Here is a 19573-nt window from a genome sequence, read left to right as displayed (position 1 = left end):
ATGCATAATCTAGAACTGTTTGAAAGTTCTCCACTGAGCATTTCCCCACCTGCCTGCATAGCTCACACATTTTAGGATTACAGTTGCCTAAGCTTCAACAGTAAAAGTGGTCTTCATCATTGTTTACGCCCACAGAAACATGTGAGCAGTGTTTTCTTTTAAGCTCAGGCCCACCTTCACAGGTAATTATGATACCCACAGTAATCCCGGATCTCCTACATTAATTAACACTTAAAACTTTTTACAACAGATATTCTCACAGGCCGGTTCCATGTAGGTAACTCCGCCATCAGAGATTTTCTCTGAGATGACTCTAGGCTGCATCAAGTTGACAATTGAAGCTAACTAGGACTAATAGTTTAGACTTCTAAAGGTTAGTAAAATCAAAACCTAAAACATAAACTTTCTGCAAGCATTGTTTTAAGGATAGTGTATGTGTTAAAAGCTTTTATTCATATAATGGCAGAGGAGATCAATATCACTGTTGGTTACTCTTATTTCAAACTTACATTGACTAAATTAAATCAAAGACACTGTTCCTTTTTTATTACTCATTTACTTTTTGAGATTATAATTACATAATTTCCCCCTTTCTTTCCAGCTTCCAAATATTTCCATATAACTTTCATTGATATCTTTCAAATTCATGGCCGCTTTTTTTCATTATCCTTACATACAGTTGTGTGCTAAAACTTTTCTTAAGGAAATGCAACATACATGTCTACTCACATCAGATAGGGACCCTGGGACACATAAAAGTATGAATACCACCAAAGTCCATCTTTGTGAAACAATGAGTTTTATTGAGGTTACCTACAGGAGTATGGGTGAAGGGTTATTTACAGGAGCAGAAATGACTGAAGATGGCTTCATCACCAAGGCCCACACCAAGTCATGTGACAGCTCACAATAGCTGTAAAACTGAGAGCACACAGTCCAGCCTGTAGGCAGCTTAGAACATTGGACAGTGTCCTTTCCGGGTGCCTTAGTTGGGCTAAACCTCCTCCAGGCAGCTGGCCTGGTTTCTGTTTCTTTCCAGGTGTCTGTTTTGCTCTCAGATGTTCTTTGTAACTTTTCTCCCCCAAGAATCTTTGCAGTTCAACTTTACTTCATCTGAGTTGGAGATGCTCAGCTTTTATTGTTTATTCTGATTGGGAGGTGCCTAATTAATCTGGTCAGTTACAGGGACTTCCTAAATCTATTTTGAGTTGTTTACCTTACCACTTAAGTTTCCCTGCTGAATGGAATGTGGAGAAAACTTGCACAACACACACACACACACACACACACACACACACACACACACACACATTGATAGATAGGTAGATAGGTGGATGATAGATAAATATAGCTACATACAACTTGCTCAGCCTGCATGGTGTAACTTGTATGTATGTTTTTAGGGCTTACCTTTTGGTATTAGATAATCAGTTGCTACGCTCTTCCCTGGGGACAATTCTTTCCTCCACTCTCAGAGTTCTCCAGTTATTTATAGTTTTTGAATCTTTGTATAAATTTGAATGTGAGCTTTTCTCAGCCTGTTTCTTTCCGAAGTAATAGGTGGATAGATGTTGGATACATGACTCAATTTTAGACTTGATTTATCGTTTAAAAATATTTATTTATTATCCTGCATGCTGTCATGTATCTTTCTTGGTCTGGAAGATTTTACAGTGAAAAAAAGTCTAATTTACATTAAATTACACACATACACATTCAGTGCCAGATAACACCAGGCTCAGTGATTAATTGTAAAGTTGAGTAAGGAGAAGATAGTGTCTGGTTTAATGATAGTGTCTACCATTCTGTATAGAGTGGAAAAACAGGTTCATACTGTTAAAGCAAGAAAATGAATAGCCAAACATGATATATTGAAATTATCTAATGAAAGTGATATAGTGGGGTTAGACACCATTGAAGAGAAAATTTTATTTATGCTTAACATAAGGAACAAAAGGAGGGCAGCCCTTATGAGTTGGAAAGATGTAGGAAACACAATAGGTAGACAAAAGAGTCAAATATTATAATTATTTTTTGTTAGAAGCACCTTGGTTTTAGCTTAATAAAATTAAAACTGTTTCATAATTTTGAAACATAGCATTGCTTCTGTTTGGATGTAATCATACTGGTGAATTTTTTGAGAGCATAAGTAGGAGGAAGGTCGAAGGGTGAAGTCTATCTAGAAAACTACTATGATAATGCAAATAAGTGATGATGGTGGTTACAATGAAATGAATCAGTGTATGTAAGGGGGTAGCAATTATAGTTGTTGAATCCTATATACATTATTAAGGTAGAAAAATGGGAATTACCACCAGATTGTGTTTCCCAGATGTTATACTATAGTGTGTTTTGTGTCTATTTGTGACCACTTAGGATCTGTATACGAAGCAAGAGCAGATGGTCAAGGGTTGACCAATTATGTTGAATGTTAAGTGACAAAATCATTATAGTCAGAATTTGTCCACTGAAGACTGAGTACAGGGAATGTCCTAGATTTGTTTCCTAGTGTCATTTTGTCAGACACCCTGAACAAAGAAATTTAAGGGCAAGAGGTTTATTCGGCTCATAATTTTAGGTTATAATATATCTTTATAGGAAGATGGCAGAAACTTGAAGCATCCATTTTATTACTTAACTAGCCAAGAACTGGTAGCAGTGAACTAATGCATGAATGCTAGTACTCAGCTCACTTTCTCTACCCTATTTATAGAGTTCAGGATCCTTTGCATAGGAAATGATGCTACCCACCCTGAGTCAATGGTCCCATCTCAAGTAATGTAATCAAGATACTCTTCCACAGACATGTCTAAAGGCTGTTCTATCATAGACCTCATTTGAACCCCTCTTCCAGATGACTCTATATTGTGTCAAGTTGAGAACTGAAATGAACTTCCCTTGAAGTGTGATGATTATTTTAGTGGTCAACTTGAAGTCTAGAATCATCTGAGAGATGAGTCTCTATGCATTCATGTGAGTGATTATTTAGATTTCACTGGGCTTGGATCCTAGGCTGTACAAAAGGAGAGAATGAGGCATTCATTGTTCTCTGCTTTTTCATTGTGGGTTAAGTGTGGTCAGCTGCATTCTCCACAATGACATACAGTAATATCAAACTGGGAGCCAAAATAATCCCTTCATTACTAAGATTCTTTTGTCATGTTCTTTTATTGGGTCACCAGGAAAAGGAACCAAAGCACACATGCACACACAAAAAAACAAAACAAAATAATTACATGGCTAGTGTCAGGGTTTTAGAATGGGCTCAACACGTCAGAATGGCTTGAGTGAGGAGATAACAATTTGAAAGGAAAGATTAAGTGAATACATTGGCAATATGAACATTCTGAAATTGAAACAACAAAGAAATCACTAGCAGTAATATTATTTATAGCTAATCATTTCATTGTCATAACCCTTAAAACATTACCAACCCCATAACAGTGATTATGACAATATTTATTAAGCTTATAAATTGATTTTGACATTACCTTCTATCAGGGTGAAAAGCAGAAAAACTTTTCTATCTTAAAATTATCAGAAACATTAGGTTGAAAAGCAGCTGAAGAACATCTAGAGAGTTTCGATTATATGAACATAATGATTTACAGTGTTCAGACTGAGATAAAGCTTAAGGTGCCTTAGTAGGCTTAGAAAACCTGGGTAAGCTATTAATATTTTAGTATCTCCATTTCCTGTGGGGATGTGTCTTTGAGTTGTAGAGGAGAATATTATAGTCTTATTTAGTATAAAATTCATATATTGTAGGAGAGTATGTTAGAGGTCCCAGTTGGGTTTTCTCTGAATTTATTATCTTACAAAGTCAAATACAGATGCATCTTTCATAAAAGGAATAAGCTTATTCTAAAGTAATATCTGAGAGTTTTCGATCAACTTATTACATTTTGATGACCATTTCAACAGTTGAACAGCAGTGGAGGAACACAAATGAGATGCAAGCAACTGTAAGCAGCAGGAGTTCACACAGCAACACGTGGTGAACAGCAAAAAAAAAAAAAAGGATAACCATTGCAAGGTGTTTTCAAGTTTCTTAGAGTAAAATAGGCCATTAGCAAATTCTTCCTTGAGCAAATTTTGTTCAGTGACCTAAGATAAAGTAGATTTCGTACTGAGGTAAAAATCTCCAAAATGATTGCTCACAATTTACTTTCCATAATAAGGGATTCTTTGATGAGTACAACCACAACCACATAGCCAGAAATATAAATATAGCTGGAGTCTCAGTTCACTCCTTGTTATCTGTTGTTTGGGGACTAGAGGGCAAACAGATCTTGTGTTCTATGGTTTCTCACAGATCAAGAGACGGGCAACAAGAAAAGCACATTGAATCTGTGTGTGTGATGGGGAAGAACCATGACAAGGAAGACCTGGAGGGAGGGCTTAGGGCAGGAAAGCTCAGATAGCAGGAAAACTGACCTGAGGATAAGGACAAAGCTGGAGACATAAAACCTACTGAGAGATGGGTTCCACAACAATCGGCTTTGCTAATAGCAAGCAGTTAATTTGATATTACTCCTTATCAAAAGTCATGTCAAAATAATATTTGGGAACATGTCTCACATTTGCATACCTGATTTCACAGGGCTCCCTTGTAGGTTTTCTCTTCAAAAACCAGTGTTTTTATTCCCATGATTCAGGGGTAAATGGTTTTGTGGGAAACAGAATGTGGAAAATGTAATATTAGCTGAGAAAATAGTAAAATGGACTAGTTGGAAAACACAAGTTCCAAAATGTTTTACTTACATTATTGGAGGAAAACAATCTTAAGAAAGTCAAATTTTAAAAATATATAAGAAGTTATAACAACATAAATAACCTACTGATGAATCTGTCAAAAACAAAATATTGTGTTTTATGGACCACTGTACTTGCTAAACTATTGTTTCAAACCTAGTGTTTTTAAAACAAAAATAAATTTGAACAAATAAACATTTTAATTTTCAGTTGTTAAACTTTCATTAAACATGCACACTCACAATCCTTTCCTATGTAAGTTACACTTTTCCCGCTTAAAACTAGGTCATGTATATCCTTAAAAAGACCCAGATTTACATCAGTTATCATCCTACTAGTGTGAGCAATGCAGGTAACTGTATATATCAGTGTTTTACATTATATCTTGAGGTAATTAACCAAACACTTGAAATAGAAATTAAAGTGTGGGTGGAAGAGAAGCTGTATGTTTTTGAAAATAAAACAATAGGAGATGGTTTGTGCTTGTATTACAAAGAAAGTTAATAAAATCACCACAAGATTTACTGTGAAAGAGATTGCTGTTATTAAAATGTATTTGTCTGATGCAAGTGACACCTTATCCTTGAATGTCAGTAAAAAATAGTTGTAATAAACAGACTTTATGTGCAATAACAACAAAAAAAACAGAAAGAAAGTTTAATGCTGTATCAGATAAATGTGGTGTTTCTTAAGTGTTGGGAAATGGTGTATTCTCTGTGTGAATGTGCTAGCAATAAAATTTCCTTTGTTTCACTGCAATTGTTGTATTTTATTAGGTAAATTTTGATGCACATCCAATAAAAAGGACTATTAAGGAATTAATGCTTATAAGTTTTTCTGAGCTCATCAGATGGTAGGTGTTATGTAAGCATAAACAAGTGGTATTGTGTTCATTTCCATGACAACAGTAGCTTCCTCACTTAAAAGAGGCCCACTTACAGTGTAATTGGGCTAGAGTTGCTCAGAAAACTTTATTTCATTATATTTTTGTACCTTTTAATTTACATAAGATCAAATTAGTACTTTAGTATTGAATAAGTAACTCACTTGAATTCACTCATTTGTTCTTGTAGTCCACATTCTTCCTGATGCATTCTATAGTATTCTTATAACTGGAGTGAAAGATTATGCTTCTATCTGCTACCTGCCTATCTTCATTATCCAAAAATGGTAATCATTTTCATCATTTCATTCTTTTTGGATTCAAATTACTCTACCTTAAATATTGCCTCTGCTAGAATGCAAAATAAAGCAAGTTATATTTCTAAGAGTCATTTTTCATTTGTAAAATTGAAATGTAATAGATCAGATATCATAACATTATTACAAACACTGTCTGTGATCATATTTGAAGCACTAGCGCAATGTGTGAATCGTGGTAAACACTCAAAGCATTCTAGCTCCTACAAAATATGTTAATTTCCACCTTTAGAGTGAGGAACACCATCAATGATACATCTAAGCAAACAGTGTTGTATTAGAGATGTTTATTATCTGCACTGTCCAATGGGTTAGGCATGGTTATTGAACATTTGAAATCTAGCTAATACGCTTCACTGAATGTTCACATTTTATTTTTGTTTGAATAGAAAATTGTTTATGGTCAGATACTAAGGTCACTAGACCATGCACAAGTAGCATGAACTTATATTAGGATTCAGAGGAGGGCAGATTCCTGGTGGTGGGATACTGAGTTGATTCAAAGAAATGACAAGAAACTGAGGGCTTCTGTTTAATGCCTGTGTTCCTTCTCTGGCTGGGTGAAGACCCAGGAGATCTTAATCCTTAAGGTTCTGCACATAATATAGACTATAAAGATACTCCTTTAGCTAATTCATTTGTGATATACAAAATAAGCTTGGTAAAGTGTTTGTTGAGAGAAATATCTACTCCACTGTCAAAGTCAGAAAAGTAACTGCCACTTTAAAGCCAGAGAAGATAATGAATTGTGATGGATCCCAGGACACCTTCTATGAGATCTCAGACATCTGGGTTGCCACCTTTGTAAGGTCATTATATATGTCAACTTCCTCCAGATAAAAGGTCAGATCCATGACTGACACATTCAGGATGGACAGATGGGAAGCTGTGTGAATACACCACCCATTTGGCTCAAGCATGACCTTTGTCTGGGCTTAAATAGCATGAGCATATGCAGGGATGATGTTCTAGTCATGCTCTGGCTATCATTTCCTAGAGGAACCAACTATCATCTTCTCAGTGGCATTGATGGTATGCAATGTGTTGATGAGCTCCTGTAAAGAGCTGAAATTGTCATTGGTGACCTTGAAAGAGATTAAGCACATGGTGGTGTAGAACTATTGCTGTAAATCAGGTGAAAATTGTTATGATTCTTATGGTTTGACTCCATCACAAGTGAGATTACATAATCAAAAAACCAGAGATGACTCCTTATCCTCTACCCTTCAAGAGAACTCCACCTAGATTCTCAATGTTACTAAAATACCAGTAGTTTCCACAACAGACTCAGCAACAGCATCACTTATTTCATGTAGGTGGGATCTCTTTCCTGGGAGATAGATATGGAATGGCCTGACTATAGCTCTGAGCTTTCCATGGAAAGTCTCACACTAGGTTGTTAAGAATGTTAATGAAGAAGTCAGTAATGGTGACAATATCCATTTTTCTTAAGTTAAAAGCAGGCCTGTACTGAATCTACCAGGTTGAGCTGAATCCCCAGGGAAGTCTTTGCCCTGGAGGAGATGGAAATGGGGAGAGGGCCTGGGGGGAAGATGGGGGAGGACAGCGGGAACCCATGGCTGATATGTAAAATTAAAACACAAATATCCATATGAAAAAAGAAAATAAATATATATATATATATATATATATATATATATATATATATATATATATTTTAAAAAGCAGGCCTGTTTACTGTGTTCTGACATGGTAAAGTCAGTTCATTCCAACCTTCAGCATCATTTGGCAGCCACCCAGTTGGTCTTGTAAGAGAAAGCACATAGGGCAGGAAAAGCAAAGGAAGCAAATAGGCAACACAGCTGTTTGTTCCCGATCTAATCTGTCTGAAATGAAAAGGAACTATCTCTGAAACGTTATCCCATTGTCATTCCCGTCTTCCTTCAGTTTTCCCCATCATCAGTGCCTTTTCTTAACACCCCATCTCAGCAATGACCGCTCTTTACCCTCTCCTCCTTCCTTTCTCTCATTATCAACGTCTCCAATGACTTTCCAAGTGATTTTAAGACTCCCTCCCTTTAATGTTTTCCTCATTACCTTGTAATTTGGTCAGTTTTAATTAATTTTCTCTTAACTTCTTTGAAATGATAGAAGGTCTTTTTTATAATTTGATTTAATTTTACATAGCAAGCACGAAATCCCCTGTCCTCCCTCCTTCCGCCCCCCCCCCCCCAAATCCACCCCCTATTTCCATCTCCTCCAGGGCAAGGACTCCTTTGCAGATTCAGCTCAGCCTGGGAGATTCAGTCAAGGCAGATCCAGTCCCCTCCTCCCTTCACCCATGCTGAACAAAGTGTCCCTGCATAGGCCCCAGGCTCCAAACAGCCAGCTCATGCAGTAAGGACAGGTCCCTGTCCCACTGCCTGGGGGCCTCCCAAACAGTTCAAGCTAATCAACTGTCTCATTTATCCAGAGGGCCTGATTCAGTTGGGGGCTCCTCAGCTTTTGGTTCATAGTTGATGTGTTGAAGGTCTTAAGAATGTGCTCCACTTCTTGCATTGGTATTTTTTCAGATGCAGAGATTTTCATTGTGAATCACTGTGTCAAATTTATATACCCCTTTATTATAGATCCTTGATTCATGACTTAATGGTCCCTTTCCTTAAAATTCCTGACATGATTTCTTGATACTTCTGATTTGTTGTAATTTCTATCAATCCTTTAGGCTTTTATTTTTTACATTGGGTGACATCTGATTATCATAGATATGATGATTATAGTACAATGTTTATATGTTTGTTATTATGATTTACTTCTCCATTTTGAGAAGTGTTGATGCAGACTATACACATCAACAAAAGCTTTTGGTTTGGCAGATTCTTAAAATATTTAAAAGTAAAATAATAACCTAAAAGAAAAATGACTTGACAACTTTGTTTACAATATTATATGACCATTTCATTTTCATTATTTTCTACAAATAAGCTCATGTTTTCCTATACACCCTTTGTTTAAAGATAATGCATATCTTTATGTTTAGGTCAGGTTCTAACTGTTTCATAAAGCATTTCTAGATCTTCCCTTAAACCAGTTAATTACATAACCATCTTATTTATTTATTTATTCATTCATTTATTTATTCCTTAGCTTTTTAAGGTTATAGGATGGTATAATGAAGTATTTGTATTTCTACCAAGTTATATTTTATGTTTTCAGTAATTATTAGATTAGTAGATAAAATTATTACAATTGTTTAACAGCTAGTTTAGTATATTCAACAAATTTATTTAGGTGTTGACTGTTCTTGTCATTAACACTTGAGCATCTTAATGTAGGGTAGGTGATAAAATATAAAAGGATTAGTTTCATAATCATTTTAATATTCTATAAATGATTAAATATGGATCATTGGGGGAAATAATCAAATCATCCCAAGGAAACAGTTGTCAGAAAATGCCTAATGTAAACTTTATTCTTAAAAGATTGCATATTTCCAAACAACCTGGTTATTGTCAAGATCATCCTAGATGATGTGCTGCTATATTTACTATATTATATAATATATACCATACCAGTGTAATGTGTTCTCTCAACCCTTAAAAGCAATGGTTTTCTAGCTCCTAAGGAACTTTGCTTTCAATAATTTACTTTTTATTCCTTTTCAAAATGGTTAGGGGCCTCATTTTGCAAATATTATGTAATTCAAAGCTCATGTAGCTTTCAATTACTCTTCTCTGCATCATAATTTAGGTATTAAAAATATAAACTTTAAGACTTACTCTATATTAATATATAAATTACATAGGTATGATAAAATATTTATTCAAAAAACTTATTTTACTGTAATTAAGTTTATATTTAAGTCTCAATAATTATGTTCACATTGCTGTAAAATATGACCATAATTCATATCTAGATATTTGTTATTAATCAACCAAAATTGAAATTATCTACCCTTTAAAGAATAAGTTGTAATTACTTCCTCACTCAGCCTTCTAACCACTAACATTCTACAGATATATTTTAATTTAAAAGTCTATATATTTAATAAATAAGCAGTCATATAATATCTTTCCTGTTGTGAAGAACTTATGTTACTTAGCAGAGTATCTTCTAAATTCACCCATGTTATAACACATACCATGATTTCCTTCTTTCGAAGGCTTAATGTTACTGCATTTCATGCATATATTCCATTTCATTAATATGTTCTCAGAAAACACACATTTGTAAATCTGAAGCATGTTTTTCATTCATGTAAGTTATTGTAATAGTTTTCAATTAATTATTTTATGTTTTTGTTCTTCTGTAGGACATGTATTATGTAGATATGAGTTTTCAAATGTATGCAATATGAAAAAATATAAAAACACCTACTTTTGACCAGAATGTAGACAAACAAGTACTCAGACTAAAAATTAGGATTGAATACAGAAATGATCACATTTCAAAACTACTACATAAGCATCTGCTCCAGTTAAGATACATTGTTATACTACAGTGCCCTTAGAAAAGCATGTAGGATTAGCCATGCCCCTTTCACTGGGGCTGTAATCTGGAGATGTTGTTTCTGATGTTCTCAGATCTAACGCCTCTTTATGATCTCTTCCTGTCACTCTTCACTCCAGTCTTTGACAAAGACCACAATCCTTACAGACTAAAGTGAAGAAAAAAATAGTCTAGACTCTTGAATTCCTAGAAGACATGGCCTTTCTATCAGTGTGTCATTCACTTTTGTTATAGTAACTGTCACTGTTACTGCTTCTAAAGAAAAAAAGAGCAACAGCAGCAACTCCTATATGTGTGCATGTAATTGTTGCTGTATTTCTACTACTCAGTTGGAATATTGACTGGAGGAGGCATGGAAAAGGTGCAGAAATGGATATTTCATTTATTGAAGGTACATTTTATGGGATTTACAGTTAACCATATGGAAGGAGTAATTCTTTTGTTTTGTAGGAGTCAGACCAAGCGAACATATCAAATATTGTATAAAATAATTAGTCTAATATGTTTAGGTATATTACATGCTACTCTTACAACTTTGAGTTCCCTTGTTTAAATACTATATAAATACATGTTCATCCTTCAAGATTTCATGTCATTTTTAATTGGATATTTGAAGTAAATAAACAAATAGGGCACATATTTTATGTATAAGACACCAATAAGAAACAAAGTTTGATGTAAATTAGAGTTTAGAGTCAATTGGTGGAATAATAAAAGGCCAGTGTAGATTTGTGAATAAATATCAGTGATTTGAAGGATAGTCATACTGTTGATAGGTTGAAGGGGGACATAAGAAATAATTTTTATAATTAAAATATTTGTAAAAGGGTATATTTTTCTATTTAGTTATAATTGATGTTTCAGCATTCTTTACATATTTGGGATTTATTCTTTATGAATTGAGTCTGTTTGGGCAGTTACTTTTCTCAGCATGGTTCATTCTCTTAACAGTGCTTTTATGAAGTGGAAGTTTTGATGTTTGGTCATGTCCGGCTTACCAAGTGTCTTGTAGACTTTGCCTCTGGGATTGTAGCTTAGAAGTCACCTGTGTAAACAAGGTTGCTTCACTTTGCCTTCCTGGAGTCTTGTGACTTTGAATCTTACAGCTAGACTGATGACCACTCGGAGTGAACCTTTGTGAAGTTTGGAAGGCATATGTGGAAATTCATATTTTTCCAGTTTCCCAGCACCAATTCTTGAAAAGACCATCTCTGCTTCTTTTTTCAAATATCGTTTGACTGTATTTTTGTGATTCTATTTTCGCAGTCTTTATTCTGTCCTGTTGATCTTTTCTTTCACCGATACCATTCTGTCTTTCTTACTTGAACTTTCATTTTGCCTTGAAGTAGTATTGTTTGAGTTTCTGAACGTCCCTTGACATACTTATGACTATTTTAGGATGTCTCCTCTGCTTTCAAATTCAGAATCAGTTTCTCTGTATCCACAAAAGTCATCTGCTAAGAATTTTTTGTTAGGTTTGAACTTAATTCATAAAATTCAAAAGGAAGACTTGCTGACAATATTGCATGTGCCTAACCATTGACATGGAACCTCGATATATTTAGATATTTGTTTTTTCTTAATTATTTGTATGGTTTTTCTAGAGATACTGTACAGAAATTGTTAAAGTTATACCCAAGTATCTTGTTTTGAAGGGAGTTAACCTGAATTTTATGAGGTTTTAATTCCAAATACTACTTGTTTACTGTCAGTAAATAGGAAAGTTAACTTTGAATTATACACGTTTTATTGCAAAATCTTGTTGTAATTACATGTTACATTTTTACCGTTATCTGACACTAACATCAAGCCCAAGTGGTAGGTTTTTTTTTATTATCTTTTTGGCTCTTTTCTCTTTTGGGGGGCTACCACCCAGTTACCAAATGTATAATGGAGGTTTATACTTACTTATGAATGTGTGGTCCTAGTATGGCTTATTTCCAACCAGCTTTTCTTAACTTAAATTATCACATCTATCTTTTGCCACTGAGCTTTTACCTCTTGTATTTCTGCATATGTTTCTTTACTTCTTACCCTGTGGCTGGCTGTGTAGCTGGGTGGCTGGCATCTTGAGTCCTCCTCCTTCTCTTGCTCCTCTATCTCTCTTTTATTCCCAGATTTCTCCTCATATTTATTCTCTCTGCCTGCCAGTCTTGCCTATGCTTCCTCCTCCTTGCTATTGGCTCTTTATTATACCAATTATTGCTCTTTATTATACCAATCAAATGTTTTAGATAGGCAAAGTAGTCATAGAGTTAAAGAAACGCAACATAAAAGAATTCAACAAACACATCTTTGCATCATTAAACAAACGTTCCACAGCATAAACAAATGCAACACATCTTTAGCTAATATTCTACAACACCATATTCACGTTCAAATTATACTGTATCACTTTATAGTTAATGTAAGTTCCTAATAATTGCAATATAATCTGAATATATTCTTTCACTCTTTTGGATATTATCATCATTCATTTAAAACCCAATTTAAACTCAAGACAGAGGTTTGTATTTTATATAAAAAATGTATTTTGACTAAGTATTTTAGATGTTATTACTTGTACAAAATTCTTGAGAAACACTGAAAGAAGGGAAGATCTGTATTTTCATTCATTGTTCCAGAAGTGTTAGTCTGTAGTTCATTGCTTTTAGGCCTGGGGGAGAACATCATGGCAGAAAGATGATTCAGTGAGATATGCTCCCTTCATGACAGCCAGGAATGAGAACAAAGAAGAAAGGAGTAAAGACAAGATACAACCTTCAAAAGCATTCCCTCCATGGTCTACTTCCTTCAGTTTTCACTACTTTTAGTAACGCATGCAACATCATGGTGTAATCCATAAAAAAGTTCAACTTTCAGTATCCAGTTTTCTCTCAACTGTACAATCAACTGGGGACCAAGCTGTCAACATATGAGTCTGTGGGGTACCTTTCATATCCAAGCCATGACATTTGTTCTGTTAAGGAGTCTGAAGTTAGTCTGAGAAGGCAGCTCACTGTTAGTAAAAGCTCAGACAAATAGCCAGTGGAGGAAAAGGATGCAGAAAGTAAATAGATGGGGATAATAGAAGTCAGAATTTCCTAAATTCAAAACTTTAATATCAATGCAGCATTAACTAAACAAATATTATGCCACGAATAATCATATGCTAGTTTAATTATTGAAAAAAATATCACAGACATCATTAGGTAGTTAAAAAAATCCCAATTTGTGAATATATTTTATTGTGATAGAAGCTGTAAAAATGGCAGAGATTTGTACTTTAAACCTAGAGAAGCAGTTGGTAGACTGAATTTGAAATCTCAAGTCATGCACGTTTGTCTACCTGATAAAATATTTATCACTATCAATATCTCAATGGGAAATGCATTATTGCTAGTGATTGTAAGTTTTCTTATGTAGACTAGAAGACTTTTTCTTATGTTTGAATATTGGTTCTCTGTGTTACAATTGAAATTAAACATTTGTCAAAGCAGTTCTGGAATCAAGAAAGGGGCTATGGAGACGATTTCCTCAAATTACCTCTATGTCTTATGAAGGCTGACAGAGGTAAACCCTGTTATTTTGCTGAACCTTTTTGTAGCATTCAATGACATCCAAATTGGTAAGTTCAGGTAGCATTTACAAAATATAACAAAAATATGGATATACTTAAGTCTTCAATTTTAAGTCTATAAGAGTTTTTCATTTTGTTGTTGCAAGAACATTCAGTAGGAGAGTTATGTGTGATCCTGGCATATATGTCAGTTTACCTTCTTGTTTCATTAATAACTGATGTTTTCAATTTGCCAAATGTTATAATAGTTGGTATCATCACAGCTCACTTCTGCTTATATTGTATCATATTTACACCACCTATTCTCATCTGCGGCAAATATCCATCATTGAAATTCATACTTCCTTCACACAAACCATATCCTTAAGCACAATCAACAGAGTGTCTTTATCTCTGTATTTTCAGCCAACCACATGCTTTATACATATCAGGTGTAACTACAAGGACTAAACAAACAAAAGGTCTTTATTCTATTAAGAATTATAGTTTAAAGTAGTTTTACACCTTTTATGTGCATATGACAGTGCATTTTTATGCTGCTCTACTGGGGAACCCTTACCTTCCCTTGGAGTAAAGTCCAAGAAAGCATAATTCTGGAAGTAATTGTCATAGCAGGGTTCCTGTCTATATTGTCTGCTTGTCCAACTCCTATGTTAGCAATGTTATTTTCCTGTTTGTTGATTTAATTATGATTTCTACTCTATTTGACATGAACATCTTTCTAAAGTATATATTTAAATATTTCCATAGTACTTCTACAAAAATGTAACAAATGTATGCAATGACTGTAAATAACACAGTCTTAGCCTTCATAAATATTTGAGCTGCATCCATAATATCAAACATTCACCTAAACTGCACTTTCTAGGTGTGCTTTGATTTTACCTCAATGTCTCTGAGTAGATCTCATTAATATTTTAACAGGGATATGGTGATAACAAAATTATCAGTAACTTTCCCCCCTATATCCCTGTGCTTCTCATCAGAGAGCTGGTCAATATAATGTGCATACTCTGTTGGATATATGTTTTATCCAATGTGGATGAATGGTAGTGTATTTATTTTGTTTCTTTTTTTTGTAACTGAAGAAATTTGCCTTAACCAATAGGGAGGATCCACTTGAATGATAGAAGACTAATTTGAGAACCAAATTCAGAGGAAATCTCATATCACTTAGCTCCAATCATTGTGTATGCTTGTATATTTAGATATGCTTCATAGTTTCCTATCATATCAAGTCATCACTATAATGTGAACATATTAATAACCATAAAATCTAAAAATTCGTCCCTATTAAGATATTATTAAACTCACATTATCAACTGTTTAAAGCAATATTCTATAATTGTATGAACTCTAAAATGCGTATTCCTAATTAATTTTATTGGAAATTCCAAACTGAAAGTAACACTCTGCTGTGTTAAATTAAGACACCTCTTTTCATTGTCTTTTGAAAAATCACTGATGTACTTTTTCTTTAAAAATTATTTTTCCCTTTTTATTGAAAATATTTTTTTCTCATACAATGTATCCTTATTACAGTTTCCCCTCCCTCTACTCCTACTGGTTTCCTCCCACTTCCCTTCCATCCAGATCCACTCCCTTTCTGTCTCTCATGAGAAAAGAAGAGGATTCTAAGAGATAACAGCAAAACATAACAAAATAAGTTATAATAAGATAAATAAAAATCACATGAAGCCTGGACAAGGCAACTCAACAGAACTAAAAAAGCCCCAAGAGAAGGCACAAGAATCAGAGACCCACTCATTCACACATTCATGAGTCCCATAATTTTATTTTTAAAATAGTCATCAAAGTGATGAATTTCTTTATGATGCTATGAGACATATTAATCCTATATTGTTTATATTTTCAGCTTTCTCCTCTTGCTTCTCCCTGCTCACCAGTCATTTGGGTCATTTCTGAAATTAGTCTCCTTACTAGTTTAATATAAAGTAATTCTACATATATTTATATATAATATATTTACATATATTATATATACATATTTCTAATTCTGTGAAGAATGCCATTGGATTTACAGGAAACAGGAGTTTGCTTCACTAAAGTATCACACTGGGGAACAGACATGTTATGGGTAGTAGAGATGAGGTATGGGGCTGATGTTCCTGGCTCAACTAGCTGCTTGAATTCTTAGCTGGTATAAGCACTTCCTTACATTAATTCCTTTTCTATATCTCTCACTTTTTTTTTCTTTATGGTATGGTCGATCTGCCCTTTGTGCAATGAAAACAGGAAATCTGGATGTAGACTCTTGATTAATAACAGAGGGTCAAATGGAGAAGAATAGCAGAGATGGTTATGTGCATGGAGAGTCTTTTGTAGGTCAGAGAAGATGAGTTGATCAGGAAAACAATTCCAAGGGAGAAGTTACTTTCTTGATCAGTTTTGGTCTATTATGGGCAGATCTGGAGGTCTTACTATCCTCTGCATAGTAAGGAGAGGCATGGAAGGAGTGTCTGTCTGTTGGGATTTGTGCAGCTCTTAGTAGAAGTTTTTTGTTTTTGTTTTTGTTTTTTTTTTAGTTTTTTTGTTTTTGTTTTTTTTTTTTTGTCAGAATAAGCAGCTGGCATCCCAGGAAATGGTCTGGACTGAGAGCCAGAAGTGTGGGTTCAACTCCTACAGATTTTTAGGAACAGTAGCTAGACTCTGTGGTTCCAGTGTCTTCATTTGTAAAGGAAGCCCTGGTGCTCTGACAATTTTCCTCTCAACTCTACAACAAGGATTACCTAAGTGTGCCTCTTCTTTCTGATTCAAAACCACTGTCTATTCTACCTCATATTTATTTAAATCCTCACGCCTGTTCAGTTCAGTATTTATTTGTTCATAGAGTCCTACATCAATTCAATGAATAGTTATTGATTGCCTATGTTCCCTGGCAATAGTCTGGATTAATAGCACACAATGGTGGTAACAGATAAACGCTTGTGGCCAGCCGAGTTCCCACTATGACAATCAAAATGGTGGTAATAATGCACCTTGAGCACTTTCTTTTGTGGGCAGATTATAGTCCACATAACTTTTTGTATTACCTTTCTTTTTTGAAAATTTCTACATATGATATATTTGATTTCCCTCTCCTCACTCCTCCCATTTCCATCTTATCCCCTCACCCACCTATGAGAAAGAATAACTTTTTAACCTCAAATTTTACCTATTTATTTTTTTTATTTTCAGTGTTTCTACAAATGATTGATGTTATATTGATCTCATGTGAATGCCTAATGCAAGTTAAACAGACTACTAGAGAATTTCTTCTAAGCCTTTCATGTATTTTAGAAACTACATAGTAATATTTTTAAATAATTTATGTTCTGTATGCTTTCTAGCAAAAAAAACCCCATATTCCTCAAAATCCTAAGATTATTAGTTTTATACCGATCACTAGAATCACTATCACCCAATAACTGGAGAAAAACTAGCAGATTGGTTTGGAAAATGGTAAACTATGAACGCAGGAAAAGAAAAATAATCTAGTAGGACTTTAAAAACTGATCTAGACACCTATATTTTAATAAGAAATCAATATGCTTTGCTGCGATACAAAAATAATTATGGAAGAAATCCTAACGTTGTGAAAGTACAGAGAAAGCCTGTGTTTGTGGAAGATCTTAATATTGAGAGGAGTGTGAATACTGATAACAGGAAGTAACCAACAGCAGGATGCAAAGGGCAGTAGTGGAATTACCTTCCTGTTTATGTCAGCAGTCTCCTTTAACCGCTGTGATCTATAGATGACTGATGGCTCTGTGGAAAACCTGACACACAGCAAGAGTCGCAGTAGCACTGAGTGGTTACCACTGTAACTCAAACAGGATCCTTCAGTTTTAACCAGCTCTTCATACCGTTACTGTTTCTCTGGATTAAAGGTTTCTTTATCTTATATGCATTTGGAAATATTGTTTAAAAAATAGTAATGACCAGATTCTCAGAAGAATTAGCACATGATGCCACTAAAACTGCGTCAGTGCCTGGTCAGACACTGCTCATCAATCTCAGTACTCTGGCAAGTTCTGGTTTCCGATGGAGAGTCGGTTCAGCTTTCAATGTCATAATTACCAATCAATTAGATTAGATGCTTAGATTAAAATCCATTTTCTATCTGTGTAACACGAAGTCCTACTGTTTTCTTCTATCTTTATTGAATTATGTATTTAGTAAAAAAATAAAAAAAGATAACGAGATAAATGTTTCAGATTAAAGAGAGAGACACTAGGAAAACTAACTGGCTGAGTAGGAGATAGGGCTGGAAAAAAGGAAATTCAAATAATCATTGAAGTAATAACCCTTATATTGTGTTAAAAGGAGAAAATGATTACTACCAATTTGTTAATTGTGGAAAGGCCTAGATAGCTTATTAAGTATGTGTTGAAGAGGCAATTGAAATCAGTCATGTTTTCTGTTGGGATCCTACAACACAAATACTTTTATTTTACAAATTATAGAATTCAATCATCAGAAAGTTTAAACCTTCCCAATCTCTGTAAGAAGAGGGAATGAAATATGAACCTCCTGGCAATGCCTCTTGTGAGCTCCCAACAATGAGATTTAAAGTTCTTAAGATGAAAAACATATCTAATGCATTTCATACTAATTTGGAGGTTCACAAATAATGAATGAATTAACCAATCTGTTTTGGGAGTAAATATGTTATGTTTGGTTTAATGATTACACTAATTATGACACACATTCAAGGCTATCTTTCAAAGTAGAGATATTTCTTTCTACTCACAGGGCTCTTAATTATTTCTACTTATAGGGCTCTTCTAATGTGATGCTGGGACTGAATGTATGTAGGATTCCATTCCGAGGTTGACTTAAAAGGTGCATCGAAGATTGAGAACAGACAGGTAACTGTTTATTTTGAGTCTTAGTATTTGGGTTAAGTATATTTACTCAATATTGCGGAGTTTCTAATGGACTACAGAGGTGTGTCAAGCTGTAGCCATATGCATACTGTTGATTTGATTGGCCCTCCTGCTTTCTTCTTGTTGACTTTATTATTCAACTTGCTCTCACTTTTTAAACATCAGCACAAAGGAAGTAGAAATTTTGTTTTGAACTGTTGAGAAGACATGGTTTTAAAAGAAAAATCACTTGGGATATTTGTGCTACTGTTGAACTAAATTCTAAGAGCTGGCATTTTCAGTGTTACTTGTATGCATGTAAGTGTGTGTGTGTGTGTGTGTGTGTGTGTGTGTGTGTGTGTGTGTAGATTGAACCGAGGGTCAGACACATGCTTGGTAAGCACTCTACTGCTAAGTTTAATCCATGAACTAGGGTTACTTAATTTAAATTAATGTTGACTTTGTCAGAGGATCCATACATGCTGAGAAAACTATAAGGCAGCACATAAAATAGCAACACAATTTTCTCTTTGAAACATGTGTTATGGCCTAAACTTTATTTGGACCAGTTGTAGCTAACATTTAGTACTAAAGAGCTCAAATGTTCAAGAAGACTTTATTTCCTTAGTAACATTATACATCTTTAAATTTCATTGTAGTTGGCCTTGGTATTTACAAAGCCAATTTCAATCTCTAATATTTATGTAAAATTATGTTTACA

At 34.4% G+C, this 19573-nt stretch overlaps 1 protein-coding gene across 2 annotated transcripts in view; it reads left to right on the top strand.

Annotated features, from left to right (window-relative positions):
• Positions 1-19573, top strand: part of Foxp2 (forkhead box P2) — a 531866-nt gene that overhangs the window by 168098 nt on the left and 344195 nt on the right. For both annotated transcript variants that reach the window (XM_036182609.1, XM_036182613.1), the window contains exon 3: positions 18765-18855. The gene's annotated coding sequence lies outside the window, so the exon portion shown is untranslated. The remainder of the gene's footprint in view (positions 1-18764; positions 18856-19573) is intronic.

The sequence above is a fragment of the Onychomys torridus genome, chromosome 3 (assembly GCF_903995425.1).
Source record: "Onychomys torridus chromosome 3, mOncTor1.1, whole genome shotgun sequence".
Taxonomy (NCBI): Eukaryota; Metazoa; Chordata; class Mammalia; order Rodentia; family Cricetidae; genus Onychomys; species Onychomys torridus.
This window is presented reverse-complemented; position numbering and strand designations above follow the sequence as displayed.